Genomic DNA, 19,319 nt, shown 5'->3' with positions numbered 1-19,319 from the left:
CTTTCGGAGAGTAGTTAAGTTGGAAACGATTCCAGGCGTCATTCACTCCATGCGTCTCCTGAAGTTGCCCGTCCGCGTCTGCAGCCGCTTGTGTAAGGGCGGTTTCTTTCTGGGGTGGGTGCAGAGGAAGACACGAGATGCTCCCAGGCCTCTGTGACTTGGAAAGGTTAGGGACCACCGGTGTCATCCAGTCCCCTGCCCTTGCACAGGAGGGCTCAGGCTCGTGTGATGAGGCGGTTTGAGGGGTGTGCGGTAGAGAAGCAGATGCAAGTCTGCCTGAGGGCCCGGACCCACTCATGACTAATAACGCTGTCGCCTTGAGGACCTTAAAATTTGTTAGGTGAAGGCGCTTGTTCCCCAGGAGGACAAAGCATTCGTCGCTAGTTTTTTGAGGAAAGGGCACAGGGAGCATCAGTTGGGAAGCTAGAGGCTTGGCAAGTGCAGATGGATGAGACAGTGCCCCAGGCTTTGAAGAGCCAGTGGGCAAACGAGGGGTCCAGTCCCAAGCAGACCCCGAACCAGGTGGGTCATCAGGGCGGGGTCACGGGGTTGGCAGCCAGGGCTGTTGGGGGTCCTGTACCCCACAGAGCTGCTGTCTAACCTTGATGTTGAAGGCTGCCCAGGACTCTGCCAGGACAGAGACGTGTCAGGCCTTCTCGCAGAGGGCGGCAGGTCACAGGGCTTCTGAAGGGGATTATCTCTGAGGACAGCCCTGCGATGTGATTGCGGGGGAGGTGTGGGTGGTGGGTCCAGAGGGCTGGGGGCGATGGCCTTGGCTTATAGGTTAGGGAGGGTGGGCTTCAGGCGGGGGTGACTACGGCCAGGGCACGTCCTTGGGGGCCGAGGGGAAGACGAGCAGGGGACGACCGTCCATCTGTGCTGTGAACTTGTTTCTAGGTCGCTTCCTCGCTGTGCGTGCCTGTGTCTGCATGTGTTCTCCCTTCCGCTGACTTCACTTTTTTTTTCTTTTTCTTTTGGATCCTTCTAGTTTCTTTTGGGTTTTTTTTTGGCCACACCTTGAGACTTGTGGGCTCTTAGTTCCCTGACCAGTAATTGAACCCAGGCCCAGGTCAGTGGAAGCACCGAGTCTCCACACTGGACCAGCAGGGGATTCCCAGGTCCTTCCAGTGTTTAATGCAGAGGCAAACGCATGTTCTTTTTCTTTCCTTCTTAATATAAAGGTGGCGTGCTGGACTATATTTCTTTACATCTGTTTTTTTCCCCACGTCAGTAAGCTTCTGGAGGTCTCCATGTTGGAGGGTCTGTCTCCATCACGTGTGTGAGCCGTTCTGTATGTAACCGGTGCTCAGCTGACAGGCGCTCTGTGTGGTTTCTGAGCTTGTCCACAGCGGTGTCTCAATGAATCGCTGTGGACGTGTCACGATCCGTGCGCCAGTCTCTGCGGGATTCGTCTCTAGAAGCGGGCCTGGGGCTCCCCTGGCGGTCCAGTGGTTTCCAGGGCAGACGTGGGCTTGTTCGAGCAGTCAGTCCACGGGTCTTCTTGGGCTGCCTCTTCCACTGTTTCTGCGCTTTTCTGAAAAGCTCCCAGGGATTCTCCTTGAAGGTGGTCGAGACACTGCCCTCACTTTGTCTGCCTCAGCTCCCCTTCAGGAAGGCCTTGGGACGAGTTTTGCTCCCCGACAGTCACGTCATATTTTCGATGTGATTGGAGGTGCTGTCAGAACTTTCTGGGTCACTGCCGTTCCTAGGTCTGCATTCAGAGTTTACTTTCATTCTGAGCTTCTTGTCTATTTCCTAGAAAAGTTACTTTCGGATTAATTTACATATAAAAGTCCTATATTTTCATCTCGTGTTTATCCTGCCACTTCAGGTATAGTGAAATAAATGAAAACGTCTTCAGATGTTGACTTCTAAGGCTTTATTACCAGAGGCAGCTTCATTATGTTTGTGGAAATCCGGTGTGCTTTGAAGGAATTAATCTAGCCTTACTCGCAATCTGTATGTGTTTACACAGAATGAACAAACATTACATTGCGTCTCATGAAAATTCAATTATTCCCGTCTCCGCGACACACGCTCTGCCTCGTATTTAATTCTCAAGGAAGTCAGTGTGATGATTCTTGAACTGTCATGAGAACTGGGGCCCTCGAGCTCCCCATTTTCTTTTCTGTTCTGTGGAGAAACGCCCAGTGGGCCCTCGTCACCCTGCGGCCCTGACCCTGTGTTTGGACCACATCTGTCTCCAGGTTATCAGGCTCCTGTGAGTTTAGCATTCCTGCTCGATTGTTCTTAGAATTGAGAGAAGCCCAGTGAAGGCTCACGCAGCCCACGATTAACGCAGTGGGATCCACTGTATCTGGGATCTATTCGGAGGCTCACTAGGTCCATGGTTAATGCAGTGGGATCCACTGCATCTGGGGTCTATCATGATTAACGCAGTGGGATCCACCGCATCTGGGGTCTGTTCGGAGCCCATGTGATAGTTACTCAGTTTGCCGGTTTCTCCCTGAGACCCTGACCTCCTGGAGGGTGGGAGCCATTGTGAGTTCGTCCTGGTCAGCGGCTGCAGTGTCACAGGTATTGAGCAGATGCTCTGCAGGTTTCCAGCAGGCGCAGGTGTCTGTGATGGAACCAGGACGGTTCAGCTCAGGTCGAGGGCCCAGGTGCTCGGTGTCCCTGAGGCGCAGGCACAGGGGGTGGTGCAGGATTGGAAACGGAATGATTGGGAGGGCAGACAGGGCGGGGGTGGACAGGGACGCTGGGGATTCCCAAACAGGTCATGCGGAGAACTTGGTGGCCCCTCAGGTCCTTTCTGACCAGCCTTGGCTGCCCCTCCGGCCCCCACTCACCCTGCTCTCCCCTGCAGATGCCCCTGCAGGGAGCCAGAGTTGCCATGCACACTCTGTCCAGGGCTCCTGGCGCTCGCGTGGCCTCTGGCAGAGGCTGGGCCCCGCTGCGCCTCCAGACTCTGCCTGAGCTGTTGTTTCCTTACCTCTCGGTCGCCCTGCTTCACACACGCCTCACCTCAGTAGGTGCTCAGTAGACGTTTGGGCTCCCCTGGAGGCTCAGATGGTAGAGAATCCACCTGCAATGCTGAAAACCTGGGTTCGATCCCTGGGTCTGGAAGATCCCCTGGAGGAGGAAATGGCAACGCACTCCAGTGTTCTTGCCTGGAGAATCCCACGGACAGGGGAGCCTGCAGGGCTACAGTCCAGGGGGGTCACAAAGAGTCAGACACGACTGAGTGACTCACACTTCAGTAGATATTGAACGCGTGGATGGAGGAACACATTTTGGTGCAGATTCCCCACGTCCGGACTGAAAGATGGATTGGATGGAGCAGGGATGGGAGGCAGTGAGTTGGCTGGGAGTGTCTTCCAGTTGCCTCGGAGAGAAATGTGAGAGTATGAGTTACATCCAAGGCAGCAGAAATCCAGGGAGGAAATGGATTCTGGAGGCAGGAGGAAGGAGAGCTGGCGGCCCCGAGACTCACGAAGGAGATGGTGTCACGCAGAGCAGAGGTGCCAGGGGAAGCAGCAGAGGAGGGCCAGCGCCAGACACGCCCCGCATCACGCCGCCCCCAGCTGCTCTTCTGGGCGGTGGGGAGGCCCTTCTGTGTAGGTTCGGTTGAAAATCACCTTATCTAAGGGTCCGCTGCCTTGGTTTGAGAAACCATGACCGAAGGTTCTACAGCAGAGTAAATCGGGGGATGCTGAAGCAGCCTTTGCCTAATTATTTGATTATTTAGATTTATTCTTAACAGTTCTACAAAGGCTATGAGATAATAGTGACTTTTATAGAAAGAGAGTCAGCTGGTTAAAAATCCGAGGGAGAAAAGGGCAAAAGAAAACAAGAACAGGAAAATGAGGCCGCTGGGCTAGGGCTGGGTCCGGGAAACACATGCTTGTCTCCATTGCTGTAAGGAGACATAAATCTGCTCTTGCTGCCTAGTGGGGAAAGGCAGGTGGGAAACACAGTTAGTTAACACAGTCTATAGGATAATATCTGCAAGACAAAAGCTGGCCCCCCCCTTTTTTTTTGAAGGGAAAGCACAATATTCTGGGCACAGAGAGCTGTGAGAAAATACCCCCCTCCTGTGAGGCATGACGTCTTTAACACAGTTGAATTTCATGTTTTTTTTTCCATCCTTTGGTCTTTTTTCCTGCTGGTGTGATACGATTTGCTAAGATCTCTCTAACCCAAATCCACAGATTACTTCCAAATCCCCTTTTCTGTCTTTCACCAGTTGGCCACTTGACAAGTCCACGCTGGCAAGCCCCCTCTGTGCAGAGCATGTCACCCGGGCCCCCGGGGGCACACGTGTGTGGGAACTCCCTGAGGAGCTCACAGTCCCAGTGGGCAGCCTAGGTGTACATGCGTGGAAAGTGTGTTCCAGGCTGAGACCTTCAAGGCTGTCTGCCAGTTCAGCTGACGGAGAGGCTGGTGTGGGCTGGGGGCCCCACGGGGAGTCTGGGAAGAAGGAGTGATTAGCTTGTGATAGCCTCGATGTTTTTATTATTTAGTTTGTGCACTAAATTGGGAATTGAGTCATTAGTTGGTTCTTTAAACACTTTTTGATTTTCGGTACAGTCTCTGGAAACATCATGTTCCCCGGTTTGTTTCTGGCATAGGAGTGTGCCTGTTAGCTCAGTTGGTGCCGTTTGGGGTTACCAAGGACGCCTTCCGTTCCACCGGCGCCTGGAGACACTTGTGCCATCTCTCCTAAATGCTGAGCCAACCATCCTCATGTCCTAGTTTACATCCTTTTATGTCAAGCGGTTGGTACTGTTCTGCAAGCACAAACGCTTGTTTTTCGAGAGATGATCTTTTAACAGTCAGGTCTTCGTTATTACAATCTTTTCATAATCTTAGGATTTTCAGTGCTTGGAGGGTGAAGTCCTGCTGAGCTCTGGTTCTGGCCACCCCTCTGCCCCCACCAAGCCCGTCCCTGTGGCCCCTGGCGTTCCTGCCTCCCCGGCCTCTCAGTTCTTCCACGTGCCCGCCCTTCTGCTGGGACCAGCCTGGCCTGGCAGGGGACCCCATGGGACATACCTGAAGCACCTGTGTACTTACTGGTCCTCAGGAGCATCCGTGTCACCATGGCAACGGACCGATGGTGATTGTGTCCCTGACTCAGCTCTTCCCGAAGACTAGGCACCGTGAGGACACGGCCCAGCATCCCCAGCCTCTCGCAGTGCCTGGTGTGGAGCCAGGTCACAGATACTTTAGAGTGGTGGTGTCATTGAGAGGTTCCCTTTTCTGGTCTTCACCGAAGACTCTCCTGGTTATTGCTCATTCGTTATTTGTTTCTTACTCTGCAGATGGTTCCCAAGCAGCTTTTTGATTTTAAATCTCTGCAGAAGATTCCAAAAAGCCACTCCAAAGGTAACACAAAACATTCACACGTTGGGTGCCAAGGGGAGCTTTGTGAAGCTTGGGTACGTGCTGGTCTCCAGGGAGCCGGCAGGCAGGGCCCGGCGGTGGAGGTGGCAGTCGAGGAACGTCTGATGTGGTTTACAGAGCAGTTTCAAAGCAGAGTGATGGAGGCAATCGCGGAAATTCTAGGCGGCGGAGCCGTGGAAGCACAGAACGCTGCTCTCCTTTCATTGGCCTGAAGTCAGAATGTCTCCCCACCCAGCTCCCTGCTGGTGTTTATTACCTTAACGTTCTGTGTCACGGAGGTTCGGTCTGCAAACTGCTGCTTTCTAATCTCGTTGCTCTCAATTATAAGGCATTGAAAAAGCAGAAAGCCGGGGGTGACTCGTGAGACAGTGTTGAGACCTTCACCCTCAGCGTCCGGAGACCGGGATGGTTGTGGTCTCAGCACTGACGGAGGGGCTGCCTGGCCCTGGGGGTCCTGCGGCCCCTCTGTGTCCTCATCTGTCAGAGGAAGAGTCTGAGAAGACATTTGGGATTGTTCGCAGTCTCAGCTTTGTTCATTGAACAAATGAATATCTATCGTGCCCCTACTGGGTGCCAGCCACTCTCCCAGGCCCTCGGGGCACCACAGAGCACAGCCTAGCCAGCCCTCCGCCCCACCACGGCCCGTGTTCTGGGCATTTGAAGGTGGAGTCAGCTCCAGCTCCTCTGTGTGACGGGAGGACTGTGGCTGGGGGCGGGGCCGGGGAGGGCCCCCGGGCAGCAGCGCTGGAGAGCCAGCCCGTCCTGAAGTGACCAGTGGACATCCCACCCCTGGGCCAAGGGGCCACCTCTCACGGCCGGAAGCGAGGGCCAGTGCCTTGGACTGGGTGGCCCTCGTCTTGCTCCCTGCCCCGTCTGTCCCCACGTCCTGGCCAGCGTTCTGACTCACAGCACGGGAGACGAGGGGAGGCTGAGCGGCCACCTCGCCGTGGCCCGAGTCTTCCTGCCACTGGTTTAAGCTCCAGTCATGGCACAAAAGTGCTCTGGGATCCCCTACCCACTGCCCTACAGACCGCGAGCACCTGCTTTGCCAGCCGGGCCTCGAGCCACTGTCCTCGCCCTTCCCTCCCTGCAGGTGGTCACGGGGGTAGGCCCGAGCCCCCTTCCCCTGGCCGCTCACAGCTCCGGGCCCCCCTCTACCGGCCGGTGTCCCCCCGTCAGACGTGGCCGTGCCGTCAGTCGGCTTGCCAGGTCTCTCTGACGCTCGGGCCCCGGAGCCGCCTCCTCCCGCCCCGACCCCCATCCGCCTGCGCTGTCCACACCGTCCAGGGCAGGGCTGGCCCCTGTGTGCGGCTCCTCTGCAGCTCACCGGACTCCCTGAACATCCCCGACCCACAGGACTGGTTGCGGAGTGCGCTGTGACTGGTTCTCCTCCCGTATTTCCTGGAGCTTACCTTCTGGTATCATGTGAGGATTTTTGTGTTTAACCTTCTAGATCTGAGCTCCTTGACAGCAGGGCCTGTGTGTGTTTTATTTATTTGTTTTTTAATCCCTTGAAGCACCTGGTTCCTGGATGTGATGAAAATTTAATGACCTGAAATAAATAGAATTGAATTCTTGGAGAGTTGGATTTGAGAGGTGGAAATTAGCCTATGGTTTTCCTTCCTGTAAGAAGGAAGGAAAAAGAGTCAAAGAAAAATTTAAAAAACTCATGCGTGGATGTCTCAGCGAAGACTGGACATTGGGGTGTGTCGCTGAGAGTGGTGGAAGAACGTGGTGGTTTTCAGGGCTTCCAGGCCTGTCCCTCCACGTACAAGCATTTCCAGCCTCTTGCGCTTATCTGCTCTGCAGACTGAGCTCGGCCTGCTGAAAAGCTCCCTGATACTGATGGTGCTTGCTCTGGTGCCCACGAAGTGCCTGAGTCAGGATGGAGAGAGACTCGGGTCCTCTGCCGTGGCCTCTGCGTGGCTGTCATGGGTCCTCTGCCCGTGGCCGTAGGTGAGGGCCACTCAGCTCCAGGCACGGCTCGTGCATCTGCACCCACCCCTGGGCCCCTGGGGCCCTTCCCTCGGCCCTGATTCAGTCTGATTCAGCCTCTCGCTCCTTGGGCCTGTCTGGGTGTTATCCTTCCGGAGCATGGTGAATGAGGGCTGCCCAAGCTGAAGAGGGCTTTGCCCTGCTGTGTCTACAACACATGCGGCTGTGCAGGGAGGCAGGGAGCCCAGGCAGACAAAGCTGGCCTTCCTGCCCGGGACCCTGGAGCCCTACACTCTGGGCAGGGAGCACTGTCTCTCTGATGCCTGGGGTCCTGGAGCCCCGCTCTCTGGGCAGGGAGCACTGTCTCTCTGACTGTGGCTAGCCTTCCTGCCTGGGGCCCTGGAGCCCTACCCTCTAGGTAGGGAGCATTTTCTGACTGTGGCCGGACCATCGCCCTCCATAGTCTGAAATGCACAGAAACTCACAAATACAGAGAGCTGGATGCGATCTGAATTTCTCCCCTCTCCCAAATAACTGCTAATAATTGTGAGTTACCAGCAGCATACCGTGGGGACAGCTCTGTGACCCACTGGGTCCACTGAAGCCGCTCCAGTGGGCGTTTTCACTGTGTCTTCTGCCTTGTCAGGATGTCTGTGGTTTCTTATTCCTGAGAAGGGCAGGGAGTAAAGGATTATTTATTTCCCTTGGTATTTTTCATTTTAAGAATCAACACGGGCAGATTTATAGTGTTCGCAAGCATGCTGGTAGCAGTTTGATTGCGGGAAGAATGAAATTTCGCTCAGGCAAGCGCAAATTTATCTGTTGTGGGGAGAAGCGCCATGCCTGTATAAATGGCACAGTTCTACCCCGAAGATAAATTTTAACAGAGGCGCTGGTTGTGGCTTTTATTCTTTTGTTCCCTCAGCTGCATTAGATTAAAAATTAAAGGATCAAATATATTAATTTGACTGAATGGAATCGTTGAGCTGGACGTGTTGCTTTGTAAAACTTCTGCATTGGCTGCTCCACACGTGAAGGCTCACAGACCCGCTGGAAACGGGTGTGCGAGAGCAGCCTGCAGGGATGCGCGCCTCCTCTGCAGGCCGTCGTCCGAGCCGTTCCTCAGACCTGCTCTGCTTCCAAGAAGAAGACATCGGTTCTCTGTATTTTTGGAAACCGTGGCTCTTGGATACTTCAGAAGCAAATTTGAATTTAGGAAAGCTAATTAACCTTTAGCTCAGAACGTTGGTCTTTTCACAGCTGTTTTTAGATAGAGACAGTTGCTAGTGGTTGCCTCCAACTTATTTCAGATTCTTTCTCTCTAAAAACCGATCTATGGTTTTTAATTTGACCCCCCGGTGTCCTGAAATGCCGCTTTTGTGTCTGGTCTTTTCCTATCGCTGTAACTACAGTTTTGTTTGAACTTGTCCTTCTGTTGTGCTTTTGGTTCGCGGTGACCCGGGCGGCTCTCTGGGCAGGAGAGTGAGGGGGAGGCGCCCAGTGAGTGCCGCCCATGCTGCTGGGCCCAGAGCTGCTGTCTGTGCCCAGGGCCCAGGGCACGAGTCACGAGCATCTGTACCCGCTGGGCCTCAGCCGTGGAGTGGTGGGAGAGTCCAGACCGCTTCTTTTTCTTCCTTTTGAAGATTTTTCTTTTTGTTAAAGGTTATTCACTGTGTAGTTTAGGGGTCAGATAGCTGAGCCAGGATGAGGCCAAACCCCCAGCGTCTCCACCTTCTGCCCCTCGCACTGCGCCCCCGCCTCCTCCCTTGGAGGCAGCCGGGTTCCTGACATCTGCTCCATCTCCAAGTAACACACCCACGTTGCTACTTCTTGGTTTCTTTCCACGTTAGTCTCTCCTTTAGCTGTATGATATGAAATAAGAGGATTTAGCCATCTCTGCCCCACCCTGCTGGTGGCTCAGAAGGTGAAGAATCACCCTGCCATGCAGTCAACCCAGGTTCGATCCCTGGGTCAGGAACATCCCCTGGAGGAGAGCATGGGTATTCTTGCCTGGAGAATCCCATGGACAGAGGACCCTGAGTGACTAACACTTTCACTTTTCAATGATCGGAACAGGCGCTCTTCCAGTCTCCCAAAGGTCCCCGTAGTTGGAGTGTGGCTGGGGCTAGGTCAGTGCTCAGCACTGGGAGATCATGCCAAGCTAACTGCCATCCACTGGTGCAGTAGCAAACAGATTCTCTTCTCTATCCCACACGGCTGTTTATGCAGCTGTCTTTGCTTATTTCTCTATATATTTTTTGGTGGCTCAGAGAATAAAGCGTCTGTCTGCAATGCAGGAGACCTGGGTTCGATCCCTGGATCAGAAAGATCCCCTGGAGAAGGAAATGGCAACCCACTCCAGTACTCTTTCCTGGAAGGTCTCACGGACAAAGAAATCTGGTAGACTACAGTCCATGGGATCGCAAAGAGTCAGACACGACTGAGCCACTTCACTTTCTTTCACTTTCTTTCACTTTCTTTCACTTTAGACACTAAGTCGTGTCTGACTCTTTGTGACCCCAAGGACTGTAGCCCACCAGGCTCCTCTGTCCACGTGATTTCCCAGGCAGGAATACTGGAGTGGGTTGCCATTTCCTTCTACAGGGAATCTTCCCTCCCCAGGAATCGAACCTGGGTCTCCTGCATTGCCAGCAGCTTCTTTACTGTCTGAGCCACTGGAGAGCTCTCTCCGGTGAGTAAAAACCTACAGTCACCCAGCGTCAGAGCTGGAAGGGACCGGAAGGGGCATCTTATCCATTCTTGGCAGAGAGGCAGGGGTATTCTCAACCCAGGATTTCTGGGTGATGTCAAACGCATCAGGGTAAACTCCTTCAAGAGCTGTAGTGTCATGGAAACCCTTGGGTCAGAAGCATCAAAGCTGATGCTTTTCTAAGTGGTATTTCTCATCCTGCAGTGCATTGCAAAATAGAAATCTTAAACTGTGAGACACTGTACATCTGTAGTACGGAGTTTAACTCAGTATTTCAGAGCATGCCAATTAGCTCTTTTTTTCCCCTGGCTGGTAACAGGAAAAAAAATTAGCCATATAATGAAAGGATAATTTGTGTGATGGTAAAGTAAGGTTGTATCTTATGATAACTGAATTCCCTTTCATAGTCTCCTCAAATGTTTCGTAGCTCAAGAGAGAACTATTTAAGGGTAATCTATAACATTACAGAAAGGGTCCTCATTTTCTAAAATACAGTTTGACCAGGAATCTTTAAATCAGTTTCAAAGGGGGGCCACTTCACGCATAAAACATAATCATGCAATCATAAATACTAGAGTTTGATCTTTCAGCTTTTTCCTATTGCGGATTCCTTGTGTGATCTGTAAACCATTTCATTTCCACACAGTTAGCGAATTGTTCACACTGTTGTGTGAGTGGACTGCCCGGGATGCTGCAGGGGGTTCCTGGCCTTGGGCAGATGGACTGGGGAAGAGTAGTAAGAAAAGAGGGGAAGGGCCCCGGGGGAGAGGGCGGGGGGGGGAGGGGCCCTGTGTGCAGGCTGTGGCTCTCTCAGAGGGTGTGTTCAGGGATTCTGTCTCTGGAATTTGTGTCTGTGGACACAGATGTAGGTGTGCGTTCGTCATGGTATCTCATAACCCCCTCTCCAGCCAGTGTAACAGGGAAAATGTGAAAAATACGTCTTCCTGACCATCTCAGTTTGCTGAAGTCTAGTCAATCTGATGGAGAAGGTAATGGCACCCCACTCCAGTACTCTTGCCTGGAAAATCCCATGGACGGAGGAGCCTGGTGGGCTGCCGTCCGTGGGGTTGCTAAGAGTCGGACACGGCTGAGCGACTTCACTTTCACTTTTCTCTTTCATGCATTGGAGAAGGAATTGGCAACCCACTCCAGTGTTCTTGCCTGGAGAATCTCAGGGACGGCGGAGCCTGATGGGCTGCCGTTTATGGGGGTCATACAGAGTCGGACACGACTGAAGCGACTTAGCAGCAGCAGCAGTCCTTCTGAGGCTTCTCCTCAAGTGGTGCAGTGCTAAAGAACCCGCCTGCCGATGCATGAGACGCAGGTTAGATCCCTGGGTCGAGAAGATTCCTCTGGAGGAGGAAATGGCAACCCACTCCAGTATTCTTGCCTGGAGAATCCCATGGACAGAGAAGCCTGACAGGCTGCAGTCCATGGTGTTGAAAAGACTCGGACACGACTGAACACAGCACAGCCGCTTTGAGTCCGATGGGATTTGGGTCCCTGAAAGGGGCCGGAGGCTGACATAAGCCCCTGATGCAATGTCGTAGTGGGGCCTGTCCTCCGCCATTGCCGCCTGCAGTCTGACCGCTCCTGGGGTGCCGGGTGGCAGCCCTGCAGTCAGGCCCCCCGTCCTCACCCCCCTGGGCCTCCCATCCTCCCCAGTCCTGGGCTCCCCTGTCCTCCCCAGTCCTGGGCTCCCCGTCCTCACCCCCTGGGCCCCCCATCCTCCCCAGTCCTGGGCTCCCCTGTCCTCCCCAGGCCTGGGCTCCCCGTCCTCACCCCTTGGGCTCCCCCATCCTCCCCAGTTCTGGGCTCCCCTGTCCTCCCCAGTCCTGGGCTCCCCGTCCTCATCCCCTGGGCCCCCCGTCCTCACCCCCCTGGGCCCCCCGTCCTCACCCCGCTGGGCCCCCCTGTCCTCACCCCCTGGGCACCCCCGTCCTCACCCCCCTGGCCTGGCTGCAGCCCTGCTCCCCATCTCCCAGCCTCCTCTGCTCTTTGCTCTCCGCATCCGCTGGACAGACTCAGGGGCGATGAGAGGCTGATCTTGCTCCTGGACACCTCCCTGCCCTTCTCCCTAGACACTGCTCAGGGTCCAGAGAAGCCCTTCTGCGCACATAGCGGGTCAGGACCGGTGCTGGCGGCCCACGGCCATGCAGCCGCTCACATCCGCCAGGTTCTGAATGCCGGCCCTGGTGTCCTCGGGGTGGGTTTCTGTCAGGGACACTGACTAAGTTCAAGGGTGAACTGATGATGTCCTGTGAAAAAATTAAAGGCAATGGAAAAATACGTGGTTTTGGCTTCTAACAAGACAAGGTCTGGTTTGGAGGAGGAAATACAGAAGCTGAACAGAGCTTTCATAACTGCAGCTTTTATTGAAGCCGAACAGCTTGGGAATTGGATTCTGCTGTGTTCTTCAACGTGTTTTACTGGTGAGCCTGGTGGGTTTAGGATTCCAGGGGCCTGGATCTGAGTTCTGGCTTTGTCACTTGTCCGTTGTCTGACAGTGTCGATGACGAGATGCCTATTCCCTCTGTGCTTTGTCCCCCTAACTCCGAAGTGGCAGTAATATTGTTCCTGACCTTGAAGAGTTACAAAGATTAAAGAATATAGCAGGTGGACCACTTAGAACTGTTTCTGACAGAGCGAGAGTTCAGTGAATTTTAAGCTTGAATATATTTTTATTTAGTGTATTGTTATTATTACTATCATTACCAGCATCTTTCAAGAATAATTTCTAATAAAGAAGCAGAATTTCTTTATTAAAAGAAAGTTGCTGTCCAACGTCAGCTCCTCACTGAATTTGTATTTGCAGGTGTTCAAATGTTATTAAAAGGGTCATTATTTACAGAATGGAGGAAAAATAATCATGTCAAATGGTTTTCTTTTTCATCTGCATAACTTTTTGTTCATGGTGAGAGTTAATAAGAGCATCTAGGCTCAAAAATGGATTTGTTCATGGAGTGTTATGACATGCGGTTCTGGCTTTGTTCAAACTAAATGAAGAAATGGAGGAGAGCATTAACCTATAGCTGATGCAAATTAGGCTATAAATTAGACTCTAAGCTTCCTGATGGTTTTTGTTGTTTAGTTGCTAAGTTGTGTCCGACTCTTTGTGACCCCATGGCCTGTAGCCCACCAGGCTCCTCTGTCCATGGGATTTTCCAGGCAAGAAGACTAGAGTGGGTTGCAATTTCCTTCTCCAGGGGATCTTCCCAGACCAGGAACTGAACCCACGTCTCCTGCATTGGCAGGCAGATTCTTGACCTCTGAGCCACCAGGGAAGCTGTTCAAACTAAACCCAGAAACAAGTCAGGAGCTAATGTGAATGTTAATAAAATCTAAAAAAAACGAGGTTCTCTGTCCCCCTAACTTTTCTAGGAAACAGATGGGTCAGTGCGATCCTGTTGCTCTGCTCTGCTTCCCTGCTTGGTGTGCGTGGCTGACGCAGAGCCGGGCGCGCTGGACCCTCACAGGCCTTGCTCACCCTGCTCTGAGCAGCCGTCTTGGGGGGAGATGCTCCACTGGTAGCCGTCAGCCTGCTCTCTGCTTTCTCTTCCTCCTCCCTTGCACCTTCCTTCCTGCTCCTACCAGTAAATGCCTTCCTCGCCAGTGTAAGGATGCCTGGGAACAGTGGGTGCGCCCGTTGGGCGGCGGGTTGCAGACACCCAGAGGCCGACCCAGAAGCAGCAGCAGAGGGCGCCCGGCCTCTCGTTTCCTGCAGCAGAGCCGCACAAACAGCTCTCATCTGAGGAGCTAAAAACGAGTGGCACAGACTAATGAAGTCTCGCCGAGACCTTGTGCAGTGATCCACTGCTAAGTGCTCAAGATAAGTAGGTCTTATTTGAATCTTGGGGAAACGAGGTACAGAGGGAATTTCCTGAGACTCCACAGGAAGAGTCAGAATTTCAGTCACAGCCCAAGAATCCTTCTCTGGCTTTTCCCTACTCTGGCTAATATCCCAAATGTTCCTGCGTCAAGGAAGAGCCAGAGGGAAAACTCAGGAGATTTAATTTCCTCCTGACTATTCTTTTCATGCAAGATATATGAGATGGATGCCTCCAGCAGATCGATACCCACGACATCATCTGTACTGCCTGTTTCTAGAATTTAAAGTTTAATTTAAATTGTATTTTATATTGGAGGATAGTTGATTTACAACGTTGTCTAAGTTTCAAGTGTACAGCGAAGTGATTCAGTTATAACTGAGTCTGAAAAAGAATCAGTCGAGCTCCGTCGCTCAGTCGTGTCCGACTCTTTGCAGCCCCATTGCCTGCAGCACACCAGGCCTCCCTGTCCATAGAATGGAGATATAGCTATATATATCTTTTTCAGATATTTCCATTTCTTTCATTCTTTTCAGATTGTTTCCCCACATAGGTTATTACCGAATACTGAGTGGAATGCCCTGTTCTACCACCTATTTTAAGTTGAGTCTTTTTTTTTCTAAGATAGTTATGCCCGTGGTCCTTTGCTCTTAGCCAACAAAGAGCCTTAGAAAAGGGGAAATGAAAACTAAACAGCATTCGCGGAACCCGTGCGGGCAGCTCAGACTCAGGCGTGATCGTGTTGGCTCACAGCAGGAGCGTCCCCCAGGGCGGGGTGGTCCCACCAGTGTGCCCGGGACCCCGCCCGACACCCGTGCACCAGAGAATGGAGCCCCGGGAAGCTGCCCTGTGAGCCTCAGTGAGCACCGTGGTTGCCATGGAGACCGCTCCTGCTGCCGAAACTCCAAGAAAGACCACTGGCTGGAGCCTGCCCGAAATGAATGAGAAACAACGGAATTTAGAATAGGCCCTAGGGCACTTGTCCCACGTGGAGTTTTAATTTCCTTCCCCCCGACCCCCGTCTTCCTCTTCCTCTTTCAAAGAATAGATGGGCACGCTCAGGCCCCTGGGGCCTCCTGGCAGCCGGAGGCATCCTGGGGCTCCGTGTGCACTAATGACCGTGCGTGACTGATGGGGTCTGGGGGGCGGGGCCAGGCTTGTGCCGGCCGTCCTGTAGCCCGCGAGCCGCTTGTCACCAGGGCTTAGCAGGCACCTTGGGATTTGTCTGCAGCATATGTGCTGCTGTTAATGATTGAAAAATTACCACAACAATTAGTCACGGATCGCTACCAGCAGGGCCCCCAGATGTGATGGACAGTGTGATTAAACCCGTGTATGTGACAATTAACTCTCCCGCAGGTTTATCCACGGAGGAGGAGGGTGCCCTCGGGGTGAGAGCAGAGGGGAAGGAGGAGGGAGGGCTGGGAGAAGGAGCAGGAGGGGATAACGGCCACACAGGGGCCCGGTGCAGCTGGCACCGGGGTTCATCTGATCCCGAATTAATCACAGTTTGATTAATCCTGCTTTATTGCACCTTTCTATTGCCCATTTATTTATATCTCCCCGTGATTTTATGGAGGCATGACTGATTAAATTCTGCCCATTCCATGTTTTTTAAATTTTAAAATCAGGTCTCTGCATTTAAGGCGATGTCCTAGGTGATCGGAGATGCAATTATCTCGTAAAAGCTAAGCAGGCACCAGACATAGCATGTCATGAATCCCCTTATGTATCACAGCTGAGTAACCCAGAATAAATATTTGTTTGCTCGATAGTCTGCCTCAGCGAAAAAGGAGCCTTGTGATGTCAATCTGCTTGTTTATTTGGGTGGAAGAAATAAGAGCACACACACACGGGCTCACATTTTTGTTAAATGAGAGGTGCACATATAAATTTGTCCAATACAAATACAGATTTGACACACAGACTTTTTTTACACAAGAAAAAATAATGTTAATATTTGCATATACTGGCAACATATATGCATAGCATCAAAGGGTAATTCTTGTAGCCCGTAGATACGTTCACATGTGGGATTATCTTTAACTAATGTGTACTATTCTTATATTTTGTTTTAGATGTTACTTTCGGTGGGACTCATATTTCTGCATTTAAGCAATGCAATCTTTGCATTTAAACAATGCCAAGGGGCTGGTGACACAAACCGACAGGAGCAGAGCCTCGTGCTTTGTAACTCACTCCTGTTGCACATACATGTAAGTTAAGACTATCCCACTCCTCGTTCATGTCAGGGCACCTAAGGCTCCAGGAGTCAGGGATTACACGTGCAGACACGCTGTTTCTTCTTTCAGTCTTCCTTTGGCTTCTCCAGTCCATTGTTTGTTCAAAGTGAAGTTTGCAGAAGACTGAGTGTTTTTTTTTCCTTTTTTTTTTTAAGATTTTTTTAAATTTTTTGACTATGGTGGGTTTTTGTTGCTGTGTCCAGGCTTTCTCTAGTTGCGGTGAGTGGGCACTTCTGTTGTGGGGCACAGGCTTCTCACTGTAGCGGCTTCTCCTGTTGTGGACCCTGGGCTCTAGGGTACAAGGGCTCGGTAGGCTTTCTCTAGTTGCTGTGAGTGGGGACTTCTGTTGTGGGGCACAGGCTTCTCACTGCAGCAGCTTCTCCTGTTGCGGACCCTGGGCTCTAGGGTACCAGGGCTCGGTAGTTGTAGCGCGCAGGCTTACTTGCTCCGAGGCATGTGGGATCTTCCTGCGCCAGGGATTTAACCCATGTCCCTTGCATTGCCAGGCAGATTGTTAACCACTGCACCATCAAGGAAGCCCACAACTCAGTTTTAATTTCCAGGCTAACGTAGATTATAGGGCTTCCCCTGTGGCTCAGATGGTAAAGAATCTGCCTGCAATGCAGGAGATCTGGATTCGAATCCTGGGTCGGTCCCTCCAGATCCCCTGGAGAAGGCAATGGCTACCGTCTCCAGTATTCTTGCCTGGAGAATTTCATTATCTTCGTTACTTGTATTTTTTAGCCTGATGTACCCAGGCCTGTAAAAATGGAGGGTCTTTGTGTGGCGTGGGCAGCCGTGTACAAGAAGGTAATCAGCAAAGTTCCTACTGTGTGGGTGGCACAGCACAGCTGCTGTTCTGTTAGATGCCCTTGGAAGCCAGCTTCCCTGATCGCTGGCATCACCACTTTTTACAGCATCAACCAAGAAACCCAGTCTCACTGTGGACCATTTGGGAACCTTAGGATCCTTCCCCGTCAGCCTCCTAATAGCCCTTCAGTTCTGCCAGGAATTAATATAAAAGTAGAAGAACACTTCATTCGTGAAATACTCCTCATCGTTACCAAACTAGAGTAACTGCCATCTCGTTTGGCAGTTACTCTAGTAACTCGAGCTGCCATCTCGTTTCTGTAATCTCATTCCAAGATGCCATATGCAAGGTAGAGGTTGACAAGTGCCTCCAGAGGAAAACTGGGCGAAACTTAGCAGGTGGAAAAATGACTTTTCCCCGGTTATTGGACCGTTTCATGGCGTTTGTCTTGGTGTTGGGTTGGATATGTGGGCTTGAAGAGAACCGCAGTCTAGGTGTGTGCACGCGTGTTTGTAGTCCTGCCCAGGCAGAACGGGAGGACAGAATCCAATCTCGTGTGTGATGTGGAGACAGCTGTTGGAGCTGAGTCGGGGAGGACCTTAGATGCTCAGCCAAGCAGTTTGTGCTTCACCTTCGAGTCCGTGAATTGAGTCACAACAAGAGAAGGAGAGGGTAGTTCACGAAGCATGTGTGTTCAGACCAGCTCCCTCTCCTGACCACACTCTGCAAGCTTCTCGTGGCACTGCAGGTGAGGAGCAGCTGCTCTCCAGAGCCTCCGGGACCCTGTCCTTCTGACCCCTGCCAGCGGCTCTGACTCCCTTGGCCACTCTCTCCTCCCCTCCCTGCACGGTGGTTACGGTGGTCTCTGGCTTCTGAGCAGGTGGCCTTTTTCTTTTATCTATCTATCTATCTATCTATCTCAGTACTTTTTTAAACCAAAGTATAGTGATTTAGTGTTGTGTTAATCCTGCTGTGTAGCGGCTGTTCGGATATGCCTACATACGTTGTTGTAAGTTTTTCTTCCCATGATGCTTATCACAGGACACTGAGTGTGGTTCCCTGTGCTCTACAGCAGGCCCTTGCTGTTTGCCCATTCTGAATGTAAAAGCTTATATCTGCTAACCCAAGCTCCCTCTTCATCCCGCCGTCTAAGCCCTTCCTCCTTGGCAACCACTAATCTGGTCTCTATGTTTCTTGTTCTATTTCAGCTTCATCGAAAGGTTCCTTTGTTTCATATTTTAGATTCTGCACAAAAGTGGTATCAAGGTGCTTGTCATTCTCCTTCTGACGTACTTTGCTTAGTATGAGAGTCTGTAGGTCCGTCCACGTGGCTGCATGTGGCAGCATTTCGTTCTTTTTTGCGGCCGAGCAGCTCCCCATCTGATTACGCGCCACTTCTTCTTTGCCCCTTCCTCTGTCGCTGGGCGTTTAGGTTGTTTCGCTGTCTTGGCTGTTGTGCACTTAGGGGAGCCTGACGTTGCTCTCCTTGCCTCCAACACTCTTCCCCTTGGGCTTTGCAGGACCACCTCTTTCTCATCATTCGGGCTGTTGTTCTTGTACTGTTGACCTATTTCCCAGCCTGCGGTTGCCCTCCCTCCGCCCTGACCCTAAGTGGCTCACTGCCGTGGACCCCAGCCAGGGCTCCCTGCTTTTGTTCCCTCGACTGACTGTGCACACTGACCCTTGGTAAGGGCCACGCTGACCCTTGGTAACTCAGGAGAAGGTGCTTCCCTCCATTCTGCTTTTGCAATTCTCTCTAGAAAAGTCATCGCCTCTTGTAGCAAATGCTGTTACAGCCCAAGTCTCTGCATAATAAGTCTCAGCCCAAGCAACTGCCAAAGCCCTGTGCAGTGACCCGGTTCAGATGGTGTCCTTTATATAAAAGTCCAGAAGAGTAAAGAAAACATCATTCTGGTTTGAGCTCACAGCTTAATTTTAAAGGTTAACTTAACAGCTTTACAACAGTTAAGCCGACACCACACAGCTGCACCTGGGTCTGGTAGCCGCAGGTGGGCGTCAGCTCGCCATCGCGATCCACCCATCACCTCAGATGGGAGTCAGCTCGCCATCTCGATCCACCCGTCACCGCAGGTGGGCGTCAGCTCGCCATCTAGATCCACCGGTCACCTCAGGTGGGCGTCAGCTCGCCATCTCGATCCACCCGTCACCTCAGGTGGGCATCAGCTCGCCATCGTGATCCACCCGTCCCAGTGCAGCCTCCGCTCCTGAGGAGCAGGGCTGGGAAGGATGGCTGGGAGGACCAGGGACCCGTGTCTGTTCTCTCCAATCTCCCTCCTCACTGTAGTGAGCAAGCACACGCAAGAGGCACACACATGCACACACCCTGTATTGAGTTTTCTTGTCTGTAGCAGCCTAGGCCCCACACCCACCCCTAAAAGAGGGACCAGGTGACTAAAGGCCAAGAAAGG

At 52.3% G+C, this 19,319-nt stretch overlaps 1 protein-coding gene across 5 annotated transcripts in view; it reads left to right on the top strand.

Moving 5' to 3' along the window:
* FARS2 (phenylalanyl-tRNA synthetase 2, mitochondrial) overlaps positions 1-19,319 on the top strand; it is a 305,489-nt gene that overhangs the window by 98,654 nt on the left and 187,516 nt on the right. The gene's annotated exons all lie outside the window — the stretch shown is intronic.

This window comes from Bos indicus, chromosome 23 (assembly GCF_029378745.1).
Source record: "Bos indicus isolate NIAB-ARS_2022 breed Sahiwal x Tharparkar chromosome 23, NIAB-ARS_B.indTharparkar_mat_pri_1.0, whole genome shotgun sequence".
Taxonomy (NCBI): Eukaryota; Metazoa; Chordata; class Mammalia; order Artiodactyla; family Bovidae; genus Bos; species Bos indicus.
The sequence above is the reverse complement of the archived record's forward strand: the minus strand, read 5'-3'. Positions and strand labels throughout refer to the sequence as shown.